Source organism: Antechinus flavipes, chromosome 2, assembly GCF_016432865.1.
Source record: "Antechinus flavipes isolate AdamAnt ecotype Samford, QLD, Australia chromosome 2, AdamAnt_v2, whole genome shotgun sequence".
Taxonomy (NCBI): domain Eukaryota; kingdom Metazoa; phylum Chordata; class Mammalia; order Dasyuromorphia; family Dasyuridae; genus Antechinus; species Antechinus flavipes.
In genome coordinates, this window is record NC_067399.1 from 342,068,054 (window position 1) to 342,084,101 (window position 16,048).

The following is a 16,048-nucleotide window of genomic DNA, read 5'->3' on the forward strand; positions in this document are numbered from 1 at the left end:
CTTTATGCCAATAAATTCGACAACTTAAATGAAATGGAAGAATACTTTCAAAAATAAAGCTTGCCCAAACTAATAGAAGAAGAAGTAAATATCCTAAACAGTCCCATCTCAGAAAAAGAAATAGAACAAGCTATTAACCAACTCCCTAAAAAAAAATCCCCAAGACCAGATGGATTTACATATGAATTCTACCAAACATTTAAAGAACAATTAACTCCAATGTTATGTAAATTATTAGAAAAAATAGGGAATGAAGGACTCCTACCAAATTCCTTTTATGACATAGACATGGTACTGATACCTAAACCAAGTCGTATGAAAAGAGAGAAAGAAAATTATAGACCATTCTCCCTAATGAATATTGATGCAAAAATCTTAAATAAAATATTAGCAAAAAGATTACAGAAAATCATCCCCAGCATAATATGCTACGACTAAGTAAGATTTATACCAGGAATGTAGGGCTGGTTCAATATTAGAAAAACTATTAGCATAATTGAGTATATCAATAACTAAATTAACAAAGACCATATGATTATCTCAATAGATGCAGAAAAAGCATTTGATAAAATCTATCATCCATTCATATTAAAAACACTTGAGAGTATAGGAATAAATGGGCTTTTCCTTAAAATAGTAGCATCTAAAACCATCAGTAAGCACCATATGTAATGGGGATAAACTGGAACCATTCCCAGTAAGATCAGGAGTGAAACAAGGTTGGTCACTATCACCATTACTATTCAATATTGTATTAGAAATGCTAGCTTTGGCAATAAGAGTTGAGAAAAAGATTAAAAGAATTAGAGTAGGTAATGAGGAAACCAAATTATCACTTTTTGCTGATTGATGGTATACTTAGAGAAGCCCAGAGATTCTACTAAAAAGCTATTGGAAATAATTCACACCTTTAGCAAAGTTGCAGGATACAAAACTCATATAAATCATCAGCATTCTTATATATCACTAACAAAATCCAACAGTTAGAGATACAAAGAGAAATTCCATTTAAAATAACTGCCACTAGTATAAAATATTTGGGAATCTATCTGCCAAGGGAAAGTTAGGAACTATATGAGCAAAACTACAAAACACTTTCCACAAAAATAAAGTCAGATCTAACCAATTAGAAAAATAATAAGTGGTGTTGGATAGGCCGAGTGAATATAATAACGATGACAACACTATCTAAACTAATCTATTTATTTAGTGCTATGCCAATCAGACTCCCCAAAAACTATTTTACTGACCTAAAAATAAATAACAAAATTCATCTGGAAGAACAAAAGATCAAGACTTTCAAGGGAACTAATGAAAAAAAATCAAATGAAGGTGGCCTAGCTGTACCAGATCTAAAACTATATTATAAAGCAGTGGTCACCAAAACCATTTGGTATTGGCTAAGAAATAGACTAGTTGATCAGTGGAATAGGTTAGGTTCACAGGACAAAATAGTCAATAACTATAGCAACCTAGTGTTTGAAAAACCTAAAGATCCCGGCTTTTGAGATAAGAATTCATTGAGATAAGATAACCCACACTTAACACCATACACCAAGATAAAGTCAATATGGGTTCATGATCTAGGTAAAAAGAATGAAATTGTAAATAAATTAGAAGAACATAGAATAGTTTACGTCTCAGACCTGTGGAAGAGGAAGGAATTGTGACCAAAGATGAACTAGAGATCATTATTCATCACAAAATAGAAAATTTTGATTATATCAAATTGAAAAGCTTTTATACAAACAAAAGTAATGCAGACAAAATTAGGAGGGAAGCAATAAACTGGGAAAATATTTTTACAGTCAAAGGTTCTAATTAAGGCCTCATTTCCAAAATATGTAGAGAATTGACTCTGATTTATAAGAAATCAAGCCATTCTCCAATTGATAAATGGTCAGAGATATGAACAGACAATTTTCGGATGAAGAAATAGAAATAGAAACTATTTCTAGCCACATGAAAAGATGCTCCAAATCATTATTAATCAAAGAAATGCAAATTAAGACACACCTGTCAGATTGGCTAGAATGACAAGAAAAGATAATGCTGAATGTTGGAGGGGATGTGGGAAAACTGGGACACTGATGAATTGTTGATGGAATTGTGAATGCGTCCAACCATTATGGAGAGCAATTTGGAACTATACTCAAAAAGTTATCAAACTGTACATACCCTTTGATCCAGCAGTGTTTCTACTGGATGTATACCTCAAAGAGATAGTAAAGAAGGGAAAGGGACCTATATGTACAAAAATGTTTGTGGCATCCTGTTAGAGATTCTTACAAAGCACTAAGTCAGTTGTCTAATTTTAGCATCGTGCTTAGCGGTTCTCTGGTTCACTAATGTATTTAGTATTCATTTGGAGTTCTACAAGATTCACAAGTCCAGGAGATTCATAAGTTCAGTGGAGGAGATTTACAAGTCACAGTTCCCACAATCCCACTCTCAGAGGAGGAGTCAACCTTTGAGTTCACACCTCTAAAAAAGCACATAAAAGGACGAGCCTCAGTCAGGAGTCTTGGAGAGAGATTGAGAAGCAAGATTCAGTTGGGCAGAAAGAAGGATTCGGGAGAAGAGAGGCTGAAGTTGGAAGAGACAAAGGACTAGCAACAGAAGCTCTTGGAACAAAAGAGAGACATAGGCCTCTAAGAAAACTAACAATAAAGGATCTGAACTTTTAATAGCTGGCTGCATTTGAGGTGATTATTACTTTGAACTGAACCTAAGGCTGCCTCCTAGAAGCCCCCCAAGAAACCTGCTCCCAGAGAACAATTATATTTGAGAAAAGAGAACATCACAGCATCCCTTTTTGTAATGGCTAGAAACTGGAAATTGAATGGATGCCCATTAATTGGAGAATGGCTAAATAAGTTGTAATATATGAATGCCATGGAATATTGTTGTTCTGTAAGAAATGACCGGCAGGAGAACTTCAGAAAGGCCTGGAGAGGCTTACATGAATTGATGCTAAGTGAAATGAGCAGGACCAGGAGATCATTATATACTTCAACAACAACTGTATGATGATCAATTCTGATGGACATGGCTCTCTTCAACAATGAGATGAACCAAATCAGTTCCAATAGAGCAGTCATGAATTGAACCAGCTACACCCAGCGAAAGAACTATGGAAATGAGTATGAACCACAACATAGCGTTTCCACTCCCTCTGTTTTTACCCACTTGCATTTTTTGATTTCCTTCTCACATTATTTTTACCTTATTTTTAAGTTCGATTTTTCTTGTGCAGCAAAATAACTGTACGGATATGTATACACATATTGTATTTAACATATACTTTAACATATTTAACATGCATTGGTCTACCTGCCATCTAGGGAAGGGGGTGAGGGGAAGGAAGGGAAAAGTTGGAACAGAAGGTTTTACAAGGGTCAATGCTGAAAAATTACCCATGCATATATCTTGTACATAAAAAGCAATAATAAAAAAAAAAATTAAAAATGAAGAAAAACATTTTAAAAACAAACTGTTCTATTTTTTCTCTTATATCTATCTATATCTATATCTATATATCTATATATATAATAATCAGGTAATAATAATAAAAATGATACAAATTTTAAAAAGGAAGATGTTATTAGATAGATAACTGAGAAAATTATTCATGGAGTGAGGGAAGGAATAAGAAGAAAGCTTAGTTGAAAAGTATGTTAAAAGTTCAATAGTATGAAAGTTGTAAGTTCAAAGTATGACCATACTTCCACTCGTTCCTGTTCTATGTATCCGTCCCCATTATAGGAATGCCTATATGAGGACCATTTCCCTCCAGTAAATTGTAGTTGAATTGTAGTGTAGGAGAGTGTTCCTGCTTGAGTCTGGATTGTCTGAAGGAACATTTGTAATTGCAGTTTACTGCTGCTCAGTCCATTCAGTAGTTAGAATTTCTTGTCTGTTTTCTTTTTGTGTTGAAAAAGCTCAAAACCTCACTGTTAAACTAGATCTTGAAAACAGACTCAGCAAAACCTTTTAATCCTTTCATGTGAATTTGATGTGAAATGAGACCTTTTTTGGAGGGAAGTGATCTTTGGGGTGAGCCCTGGGGCTGTCCCCCCTCTCAGGGGAGTTTCTTGGGTCTCAGGCTCTCCTCTGGAGAAGGCCCACCTTCGGGGAGCCCAGTTGGGTGGTCTCATTCAATTGGAGATCTTGGCCATGGTCACACCCTCTATTGAATTGAAGATTAGTTTGGAACTACTCACAGTAGCTCAATTCCCAAAATAAGTATTCTCTTTTCACTTGGAGATCTAGGCTTGGGACATTGTCAACATTGAGTGAATCTCATCCAATTGTGAATTGAAGCCCCAAGCTTCAGATGGCTAATAAAAGACAACTCTGAACCTTGAATCTTCGCAGATGTCCTAAACAGGACTTTTCTTACTGTTGAAGATATCTTCTCAGTATAACCCACCTTTGCTATATTCCTTGCCCACTAAGAAGTCTGTCTTCCTAGCAAGCTGGCTTCTCAGTGCCAATAAATTCCTTTTTGCCACAGATTTCAGGTTTGTGAATTCTTTTGCATAGGACCTGTGCAATTAGAGGGATCTCCCACCCCAATTCTCACATCTCATCATTTGCACTTCATCATTTTGGTTCCCTGACTTCATCAAATTCATGCAACAGAAATTTTGCTGAAATGAAATGAGAATATAAGCAACCTGTGATGAGGAACTGGTTTACTTTTGTCTTTCTATTCCCATCACATAGTACAGTGCCTGGAACATGGTCTGCATTTATTACATTTTTGCTTATTGATTTAACCAAATGGAAAAACCTAGTAATTTTTTCTTCTTTGCTTTTCCTCTTTGTTATACTGAAAATTATAGACAGTTCATTTTTTTTTCATTTTTTTGAGAGGCATTTTTAATTGAGTGACTTGCCCAGAGTCCTGCAGTTAGAAAGTTCCTACAGAGCTCAGGTCCTCTAATTCCAAGGCTGATGCTCTATCCAGTGTGCTATCTACCTGCTTCAACAATTCACTTTTGGGAGCAGAGCCAAGATGACAGAGAAAACACATGCAACATTCTAAACTCCTTTCATACCCTACTATTAATTATCAAATTCAGCCTCAAAAATAGCACTTGACTGGTAAAATTCACAAAGATTGGAAGTACAACAACTTACCAGCCGAAGATAATCTAGAAGATAACCAGAAAAGATTTATCCTGAGTGGCAGGAGCAAGCCAGCGCAAGCAGGGAGATAGGAGAGGCTAGCATACTGAGCGGATTGGGGCAGGGGGGTCTCTTGTGTCTGGAAAATTTACAAGGAGGACTTTACCACAGATTGGATGCTCTGCTTTGGTTGCAAAGCAGTAGACCAGAAGAGAAATTAAAGCCAAAGGTAGAGTGTACTCCAAAAGATGCCAGAATCTAACAGGATCTGGCTAAACACACACAGCACCTTAAGTGAGTGACTCAGCACAGACCACAGCACAGCTATGCAGCCACATTCTATAGCACAATCACAAATCCGCAGGGGAATGGGGCTTACATGGGGCAGTCTCTAATCTGCATGGGTGGAGGGGAGGGTCGACCTGGGTAATAGAACTTCTGCAGTACAACTGCGCTCCCCAGGAATTCCAGTGAGGTGTGGGCTCTTCCCAGGGCAATTGCTAATCCCCATGGAGGGGTTCTTCTTGGAGCAGTGACTTTCACTGCTCAGCCTCTAGCCCTAGGGCAGTCACTAATCCACACTGTGGGGTTCTTAGTAGGGCATCTCCCCAGCTCAGTCCATGCAATACAGGGCAGAGACACTTCCAGTGTGGAGCTTTTCCCAGAATATTTCCGCAGCTTGGCCACTCTTTGCAGCCTGTTTGCAGGACAGCTACTATCTATATATCTGTCCCTGCTCTGCAGAGGAAGTTGGTAATCTCCTTGCCCTGAAGGTAGAGCACAAGGGTTTTTTAAAAAAATGAATAAAAAAGCCAAACAGACCACCAATAGCTTCCATAGAGAAAGAGGATTAATAGCAGACAGTCTCCAGACAAAATCCCAAAGGGGAATGTAACCTGATCCCCATCACACAAGGCTGTCTTAGAAGAAACTATAAAAAAATATTAAAAGAGAGCTAGAAGAAAAATGAGGAAAGAAAAGCTATGTGAGAGAGTACAGAAAAGACTTTTAACTCACTTAAAGAAAAATTTAATAAAGTGGAAAAAGAAAACAAGTTCCTGAAATGTGAATTGAAAAAGGTAAAGAACTCCTAGGGAGTGCAGGAAAACAGAATTTGTTAATTGGAAAAGGTAAAGAACTCCCAGGAAGTAGGATTTGTGAATTGGAAAAAATAAAGAACTCCCAAGAAAGTAGAATTTATGAATTGGAAAAAGAAACTAACTCAGTAAAAAAAAAAAAAAAATTAGTGAAATGGAAAAAAATTCCATAGAGTAAAACAATTCATTTAAAAACTCAATTGGACATATGCAAAAAGAATTTTAAAAAGCTAATGAAGAAAATAACTCATCAAAAATCAGAACTGAACAATTAGAAATGAATGATTTGTTGAGACATCAAGAATCAGTAAAGCAAAACCAAAAAAATAGGAAAAAATGTGAAATATTTACTTGGAAAAACAGACCTGGAAAGAAGACCTAGGAGAGATAATCTGAGATTTATTAGACTTCCTGAAAATTATAATGAAAAAAAGAGCCTAGATACTATTTTACAGGAAATCATCAAAGAGAACTGCCCGGATGTAATAGAATCACAAGGTAAATTAGGCATTGAAAGAATTCATCGAACACCTTCTGAAAAAGACACTAAAATAAAAACTCCAAGGAATATTGTGGCTAAATTTCAGAACTATCAGACTAAATAAAAAAATATTACAAGCAGCCAGAAAAAAACAATTCAAATACTGAGTTGCCACAATAAGGATCACTCAAGATAGCTGCTTCCACATTAAAAGATTGAAGGGGCTGGAATCTGATATTCCATAAGGCAAAAGAACTTGGAATGCAGACAAGAATAAACTACCTAGCTAAGCTGAGCATTTTCTTCCAGGGAAGAAGATGGACATTTAATGAAACTGATGAATTCCATTTGTTTCTAAGGAAAAAACCAGAACTAAACAAAAAATTTGATCTTCAACTATAAGACTCAAGAGAAGCAGAAAAAGGTAAAAAGAACTCTTGAGAACTGTATTTCTGTTATAAATATACATAAAGAGTACATGTATAATTTGATTTTACTGATATAACATAAAAAAGAGAAGTAGAAATGGAAAGAGTCAGAAAAAGGGAAAAGGGGAGATAAAAAGAGGGAAACTACATCCTAGGAAGAGGCAAAGGAAACCTATCATATCTGAGGGAATTTAGGGAGGGAGAGGAACATTGTGTGAATCTTACTCTCATCAGATTTGGCTCAAAGAGAAAATAATTGTCATATTTGGTTTACAGAGAAACTTCTCTTACCTCATTAAAAAGTGGGAGAGGAAAAGGGAAAAGAAAAAGAGTAATAAGGGAAAGGTACAAGAAGGGGAAGGAATTCAAAGGGAGGGAGAGGGATTCTAAAGAGAGAGCTGCATGAGGCAAGTGGTACCCATAAATTTAATACTGGGGAAGGGGGATAAAAGAGGGGTAAGAAAAAGAAAGGAATAATCTGGGGATAATAAAATGCCAGGAAATATAGAATTAGTCATTTTAACCATAAATGTGAATGGGATGAACTCTTCCATAAAGTGGAAGCGGATAGCAGACTGGATCAAAAGCCAGAACCCTACAATATGTTGTTTATAGGAAACACATTTAAAGCAAGGAGATACATACAAAGTAAAGGTAAAAGGCTGGAGCAGTATCTATTATGCTCAGGTGAAGTAAAAAAAGCAAGGGTATCCATCCTTATCTCAGATCAAGCTAAAGCAAAAGTTGATCTAATTAAAAGAGATAAGGAAGGAAACTATATCTTGCTAAAGGGTAGCATAGACAATGAAGCAATATCAATACAAAACATATATGCATCAAGTGGTATAGCATCTAACTTCCTAAAGGAGAAGTTAAGAGAGTTGCAAGAAGAAATAGACAGCAAAACTATAATAGTGGGAGATCTCAACCTTGAACTCTCAGAATTAGATAAATCAAACCACAAAACAAATAAGAAAGAAATTAAAGAGGTAAATAGAATATTAGAAAAATTAGGTATGATAGATCTTTGGAGAAAACTGAATAGAGACAGAAAGGATTATACTTTTTTTTCTCAGCAGTTCATGGAACCTATACAAAAACCTATACAAAAATTAAGACATAAAGACCTCAAAATTAAATGCAGGAAGGTAGAAATAGCAAATGCATTCTTTTCAGATCACGATGCAATAAAATATACATTCAACAAAAAGCTAGGGGTAAATAGACCAAAAAGTAATTGGAAACTAAATAATCTCATCTTAAAGAATGATTGGGTGAAACAGCAAATTATAGACCCAATTAATAATTTCATCCAAGAAAATGACAAAGATAAGACATCATACCAAAATTTGTGGGATGCAGTCAAAGCAGTAATAAGGGGAAATTTTATATCTTTAGAGGATTACTTGAATAAAACAGAGAAAGAGAAGATCAATGAATTGGGTTTGCAACTTAAAAAGCTAGAAAAAGACCAAATTTTTTTTAATTTAATTTTATTTAATAATAACTTTGTATTGCCAGAATCCATTCCAGGATAATTTTTACACAGCATTATCCCTTGCAATCACTTATGTTTCGTTTTTTCCCCTCCCTCCCTCCCCCCCCCCCAAGATGGCAAGCAGTCCTATATATGTTAAATATGTTGCAGTATATCCTAGATACAATACATATTTGCAGAACCGAACAGTTCTCCCGCTGCACAGGGAGAATTGGATTCAGAAGGTAAAAATAACTCAGGAAGAAAATCAAAAATCAAATAGTTCACATTCATTTCCCAGTGTTCCTTCTTTGGGTGTAGCTGTTTCTGTCCATCATTTATCCAATGAAACTCAGTTAAGTCTCTTTGTCAGAGAAATCCACTTCCATCAGAATACATCCTCATACAATATCGTTGTCGAAGTGTATAATGATCTCCTGGTTCTGCTCATCTCACTTAGCATCAGTCCGTGTAGGTCTCTCCAAGCCTCTCTGTATTCATTCTGCTGGTCATTCCTTACAGAGCAATAATATTCCATAACATTCATATACCACAATTTACGCAGCCATTCTCCAATTGATGGGCATCCATTCATTTTCCAGTTTCTAGCCACTACAAACAGGGCTGCTACAAACATTTTGGCACATACAGGTCCCTTTCCCTTTTTTAGTATCTCTTTGGGGTATAAGCCCAATAGAAACATTGCTGGATCAAAGGGTATGCACAGTTTGATAACTTTTTGGGCATAATTCCAGATTGCTCTCCAGAATGGCTGGATTCGTTCACAACTCCACCAACAATGTATCAGTGTCCCCGTTTTCCCGCATCCCCTCCAACATTCATCATTATTTTTTCCTGTCATCCTAGCCACTCTGACAGGTGTGTAGTGATATCTCAGAGTTGTCTTAATTTGCATTTCTCTGATCAATAGTGATTTGGAACACTCTTTCATGTGAGTGGTAATAGTTTCAATTTCTTCATCTGAAAATTGTCTGTTCATATCCTTTGACCATTTATCAATTGGAGAATGGCTTGATTGAAAAAGACCAAATTAAAAACCCTCAATCAAATACTAAATTTGAAATTCTAAAATTAAAAGGAGAAATTAATAATATTGAAAGTAAAAAAAAAAACTATTGAATTAATAAATAAAACTAAGAGTTGGTTTTATGAAAAAAACAGTAAACTACATAAACCTTTGGTAAATCTGATTAGAAAAAGGAAAGTGGAAAATCAAATTGTTAGTCTTAAAAATGAAAAAGGAGAATTTTCCACCATGAAGAGGAAATTAGAGCAGTGATAAGGACTTAATTTGCCCAACTTTATGCCAATAAATTTGATAACCTATGTGAAATGGATGACTACTTCCAAAAATATAGGCTTCCCAACTTAACAGAGGAGGAAGTAAATTGCTTAAATAGTCCCATTTCAGAAAAAGAAATTGAACAAGCTATTAATCAACTCCCTAAGAAAAAACCCCAGGACCAGATGCATTTACATGTGAATTCTACCAAACATTTAAAGAACAATTAACTCCAATGCTATATAAACTATTTGAAAAAATAAGAAATGAAGGAATCCTACCAAATTCCTTTTATGACACAGACATGGTACTGATACCTAAACCAGGTAGGGTGAAAAAAAGAGAAAGAAAATTATAGACCAATCTCCCTAATGAATATTGATGCTAAAATCTTAAATAAAGTGTTAGCAAAAAGAATATAGAAAATCATTCCCAGTATAATGATCAAGTAGGATTTATACCAGGAATGCGGGGCTGGTTCAATATCAGGAAAATTATTAGTATAATTGATCATATCAATAACCAAATTAACAAAAACTATATGATCTTCTCAATAGATGCAGAAAAAGCATTTGATAAAATCCAACATCCATTCCTATTAAAAACACTTGAGAGTATAGCAATAAATGGACATTTCCTTAAAATAATCAGTAATCTATTTAAAACCATCAGTTTTAAGCATCATATGTAATGGGGATAAACTGGAACCATTCCCAATAAGATCAAAAGTGAAACAAGATTGCTCACTATCACCATTACCATTCAATATTGTATTAGAAATGCTAGCTTCAGCAATAAGTGTTGAGAAAGAGATCAAAGGAATTAGAGTAGGTAATGAGGAAACCAAATTATCACTCTTTGTTGATAATATGATGGTATACTTAGAGAACCCCAGAGATTGTACTAAAAAGCCATTGGAAATAATCCATACTTTTAGCAAAGTTGCAGGATACAAAATAAACCCACATAAGTCATCAGCATTCCTATATATCACTAATAAAATCCAACAGTTAGAATTACAAAGAGAAATTCCATTTAAAGTAACTACCAATAGTATAAAATATTTGGGAATCTATCTGCCAAGGGAAAGTCAGGAAGTATATGAGCAAAACTACAAAACACTTTCCACACAAATAAAATCATATCTAACAAATTGGAAAAATATTAAATGCTCCTGAATAGGGCAAGCAAATATAATAAAGATGATAATACTACCTAAACTAATCTATTTATTTAGCGCTATACCAATCAGACTCCCAAAAAACTATTTTAATGACTTAGAAAAAATAACAACAAAGTTCATATGGAAAAACAAATGGTCCAGAATTTCAAGGGAACTAATGAGCAATTCACTTTCAATGGCTTTGTGACTGAAATTATCCCCCACCTTTCTAAACAATGTAACATAGATAACTGTCTAGTTTCCTGAAGAAACTTGATTAGAGCAGGGGACTACTATTTCAGTATTTCACTGGATTAACTCAGTCATTGTTGGGACACAGGGACAGATAGTGTAATAGAGAGAGAAGTGTACTGAGTTTGAAATTAGAGGACCTCAGTTTGAATCCAATTCTGTCACTTATTAAAACTGTGTGATCATTTTCCTCATCTATAAGATAGAGTTGGACTAGAAGATCTCTAAAATCCCTCTAAATTTATGATCTTATGAATCTTAGAAATTATGTGCTAAACTCCTTCCAAATATTTCATTTGATCTTTGCAACAACCCTGGGAGGTAGATGCTATTGTAGACACTGTTTTAAAGATGAGGAAACTGGGACAAACAAGTTAAGTGAATTGCTCACAGTTAGTGTGTATCTGAGGTGACACTTGAACCCTCGACTTCTTGACTCCAGGCCCACTGTGCCAATAGTTGCCTTCCATGATATATTCTGAATTAAGAACCCAGTCCTATTTATTATTTTCACTAGGCATGTATTCTTTTCAAATTAAAAAAATGTCTTTAAGATAATTACATAGAGATGCATGAGACTGCAGGTCATTTTTACTCTAATAATCCTTTGCTAATTGTTAAAGTAATATTTTTTTTAGGGAATACTTGATCATATTTCATTGGAATTATTGTATAAGTAAACAAGTCAACTTTAGTGATTAACAGGCTTTTCTGAGGTTTATCTTTTATCATTCTTCATAATATGTATGTATTGGACTGCTTTCTTGATGAACACTTCCATAAATATTTTAGCCAGTTCAATTTATATTCCTTCCAAAATATCCACTGTGTTAATCTCTGTTGAGCCTGCTGAATTGTGAATTGAGAAATTACCATCAAGGCATTCTAAAGGATCCCTTTTTGTTCTTGATGAGCTTCCATTTATTATAATTATAAAAAAGATCATTCTGCCTCATTTATATTATAACAAAGCATCTCTCAATAATTCTTTTTCTAAAGCCCTTATAAAAAAAGAATTATTCATATTGTCCTAGGATAAAGATAATTTGCAAGCTAAGTAGGATCTGAAATACTTCCAGAAGTTCTATAGACAGTGGTGTCAAACTCAAATAGAAATGGACCCCTGCATATTGACTTAGAAAACTACAAACTAATATTATGCTGTCTTTTACAATTATATTTTAATAAACATTTCCCAATTACATTTTAACTTGGTTCAGTCAACTTGGAGTTTGACACATCTGCATAGAAGGGAGCAGAAACCTCAAAACCCCATAGATATAAATAGTTGGAGGAAGTTAATGGAGACTATGCTCAAAGATAATCTTTTCTTATTAAACCAGATTAATGGCCAGATCCAAGAAATCCTTGGACTTGGAAGGCTCATTCATTTTTGTGAGATAGCATTGATGGATCAAGTGTAGTCTGTGGAGCAATAAACAATGTAATTGGGTATGATATTTAAATTATTGTTTAAAAATTTATTTCATTTTTCAATGATACCAGCCACCTGAGAATGACAGGGATATGAAAAACTCAGTAAATATGATGATTGCTGGTCCAGTCTTGGACCTTATTCTCAATAAAATGGATGACTTGCTCAGAGATAATGGCATAGAGAGTCTCACAAGGAACTGCAAAAATTCTTGGTGGTAGTTGCTAGGGACTTACAAGATGCTGCAGTTCCATATTTTGAATAAGTATCAGCTACAGTGAAGGGAGCACTTTGCCCAGAGACGGTAGAAGAGAGCCAATATAATCACGAAGCTTGAAAAATGGGACCATGCCATACCAATCTTTCAAAGGTGGATGCTCTGGTCAGCATGGGAAACATTATTAGGCAGAAATAGCAGCACAGTAACCTTCTGTCTACCACAACATGACACTGATCTACACATCCAGTCCTCAGTCTCTGCCATTCTTATAAGAGCAGTGACTCAATTATTCAGTTCCGTGGAGGGTGTATGACATCTCTAGTAGGCACTAACATTCCCATCACACACTGTTTTTAATCAGAGAAACCAGCAAAATTCCTCCATTGGTCATTACTCTCCGAATTGGGAAGAGGTTTCTATGTGTCCCAGGTTGCTCGGCCAGAATCCATGGCCACTATCTAGATACTAGTATAAATAAAAATCATGTCTGCCCCATTTCCCACATACCTGTTCTGCAGCTCAGGACCTCTATCCACAGAGTGCGCCCTATTACTGGATTAATTGCTCCAGAGACCTACATCTCTCAGAATCATTAGTGAATTCAGCAAAACTTCCTCAATAGCTAAATCCTCATAGAGGTAGGGCCCTTGGATAAGTGGAAGAGATAAAGTATTGGAGCTAGGCTTTAGGTGTTCTCAGCCTCTGGCAAAGTCACACAACTTGTTTATGAAGGGCAAGTTATACCTCAGGGTCCAGTTTGAATACGACACAGTACAACTTAATGAATGTCCCAGAGACATCTCAGTCTCAATGTGCTTAAAACTCATCTTTCCCCCCAAGACCTTGCTGCCTTCCAAACTTCTCTCAAAAGCACCACCATCCTTCTAGTCTCCTAGATTTATAACCTCACTCTTCTCCCCACAGATTCTTGCCTTTTCTGCCTCTGTAATAACTCATTATCTGATGACTTCTGTCTACTTACACAGCAGTTCCCTTAGTTCAGGCCCTCATCACCTCTCACCTGGATACTAGCAGCTACCTTCTGACTGTTTTGCTTTCCTCAGGTCTCACCACTTCATTCTACACATTGGTCTCAAACTGATATTCCTTAAGATTTTCCTTCTGGTCCTGCCATTCCTTTGCTCTAAGGTTTCCAGGGGCTCCCTAGTGCCTTTAGGATAAACACTAAAGTCCTTTCTATAGATTTATAAGTCCTTTATAAGCTGCTCCAATATGTCTTTTGAAGATAACTCTTTCTTTGTATACTTAACACTCTATCTCACATCTTTCTGCTTTTGCCCTGGCTATCTTCCATGCTGGGAACCACTCTCTCTTTAACCTCATAGAATCCTTCTATTACTTCAAGATATAGTTTAAACATCACTTTCTTTACTGAGTCTCATTACATTTTAATGACTTTTTGGTATTTATTTATTTATTCTGTATCTAGTTATATATGCATCTATGTTTGTATTTGCTGTCTTTTCCATTATGACCTAATCTTGCAAGTAGTAATTATTTTGACATATTTTATTCTAATATCGAATATAATACCTGACACATAGTAGATTCTTGATACTATTTCTGTTTAACAGTGAGAATCTCTTGTGTCCTGTTTTTTCAGATCATCTTGTGTAGAGGGATGATTCTATTGGGTTGATGCACTGAAGTCGGGACTGCTGAGTGCTTGAGGCTAACTACTGATTGGACAATACTCTATGGCTATATACTTGGAAAATGGTCCTTTCCACTGTCCGTACTGGCTCAAGGATTGGTGTATAGAGGGAGGCTAGGGGGTGGAGTAAGACTAGCCAGGGTCACACTCTTGGTGGTAGGCGAGGGAGAAGGTGGTCTCGGAGATTCTGCTTCCATTCTGTTCAATCCTGCGTCTAAAGACTGAGAATAAAGATTAAAGACTTTTGCTTATCCTGACTCTGGCTGATTCTGGGGTATCCTGGGTGCTAGTGTGGTCGTCACAATCTTACACTATCCAAATCAAAATGGGCAGCTCTGGTGAAAGGATAATGGTATGGCCCTGTGTTATCTATTTACTACCAACTAGAGCCCAATAAAAGGCAAACCCCTGGGTTTTTAAAATTTTGTTTAATCTTTTTTCAGTTGCCTTCTCCCTTATTACAAAAAGAAGAAAAAGAAAAACAAAACCCTTGTAAAAATATACATAAACAAGCAAAATAAATTCCAGTATTGGCTATGTACAAAAATATACATGTCTCATCAAGCATTAAGCAACTTGTTTATTCAAAAGCAGTTCTTAGCAAGTAACTGCTTCAAAGATGTTATGGCTCCAGAACACCAGTGACTGTTTAGCCTGCCCATTCCTTGGTGCCTAGCAAAGTCATTACTTAGTCTAGTCTTTATGGACAGATATCTCTAATATTATAGACTTTGTAACATCATAAAGATCCAGAGGCAGACTGCTGGACTGGGCCCCACTCAAAAGAAAGGCTTATACTCAACTCTGTAAATGGGGAGGGGGGGTGTCATCAAGATACCCAATTGAAAGAATATAGTTTCTTCAGAATCTAAAGAATCCACAAGCCCTCTGAATTTCCTTTTTAAATTGTGGGTTAGCAAGTGTCAATAATTTAATATGGACTGCATCTAGGTTTTCCCCATTCAGGAGAAAAAACTTAATAGGTTGAACCCTGTATTTTTTAGGTTTGATCTTCCACTCCTTGCCCTTCATATGATTAAGGGTGTTTGCAACTGTGGCTTCTGCCCAGTCAATATTACATCAAATGTTACTAGATAAATATCAATGCCTTCAAAAAGTTGTCCTGATCCTGGACCTTGATGGTTCCAGAGGGAAAAGTGAGGCTAGTGACTTTGCACAGTCCTCTTTCCCTCAAATCCAAATCTTTTGCATGTCATGACATTGCCTCCTTATGTCATGGTTCTCTAGATGAACAAAGGACAAATAACTTTGTGAGTAGAAGCTGTCCCACTGATGATGGAGCAACATACCTAGCTAATATCCATCTTTCCTCTCTCCTTCCATTCCTTCCTTCCCTTCTTGGATTTGGAGAATCAATTTATTTC

General features: G+C 35.8%; 1 long non-coding RNA gene across 1 annotated transcript; it reads left to right on the forward strand.

Moving 5' to 3' along the window:
- The first annotated feature begins 4,701 nt into the window (after window positions 1–4,701).
- Window positions 4,702–14,914, forward strand: LOC127549687 (uncharacterized). The gene is made up of 2 exons (XR_007950690.1): window positions 4,702–7,135; window positions 14,613–14,914. It is a non-coding gene; the product is annotated as an uncharacterized LOC127549687 (long non-coding RNA).
- Window positions 14,915–16,048: the final 1,134 nt, after the last annotated feature.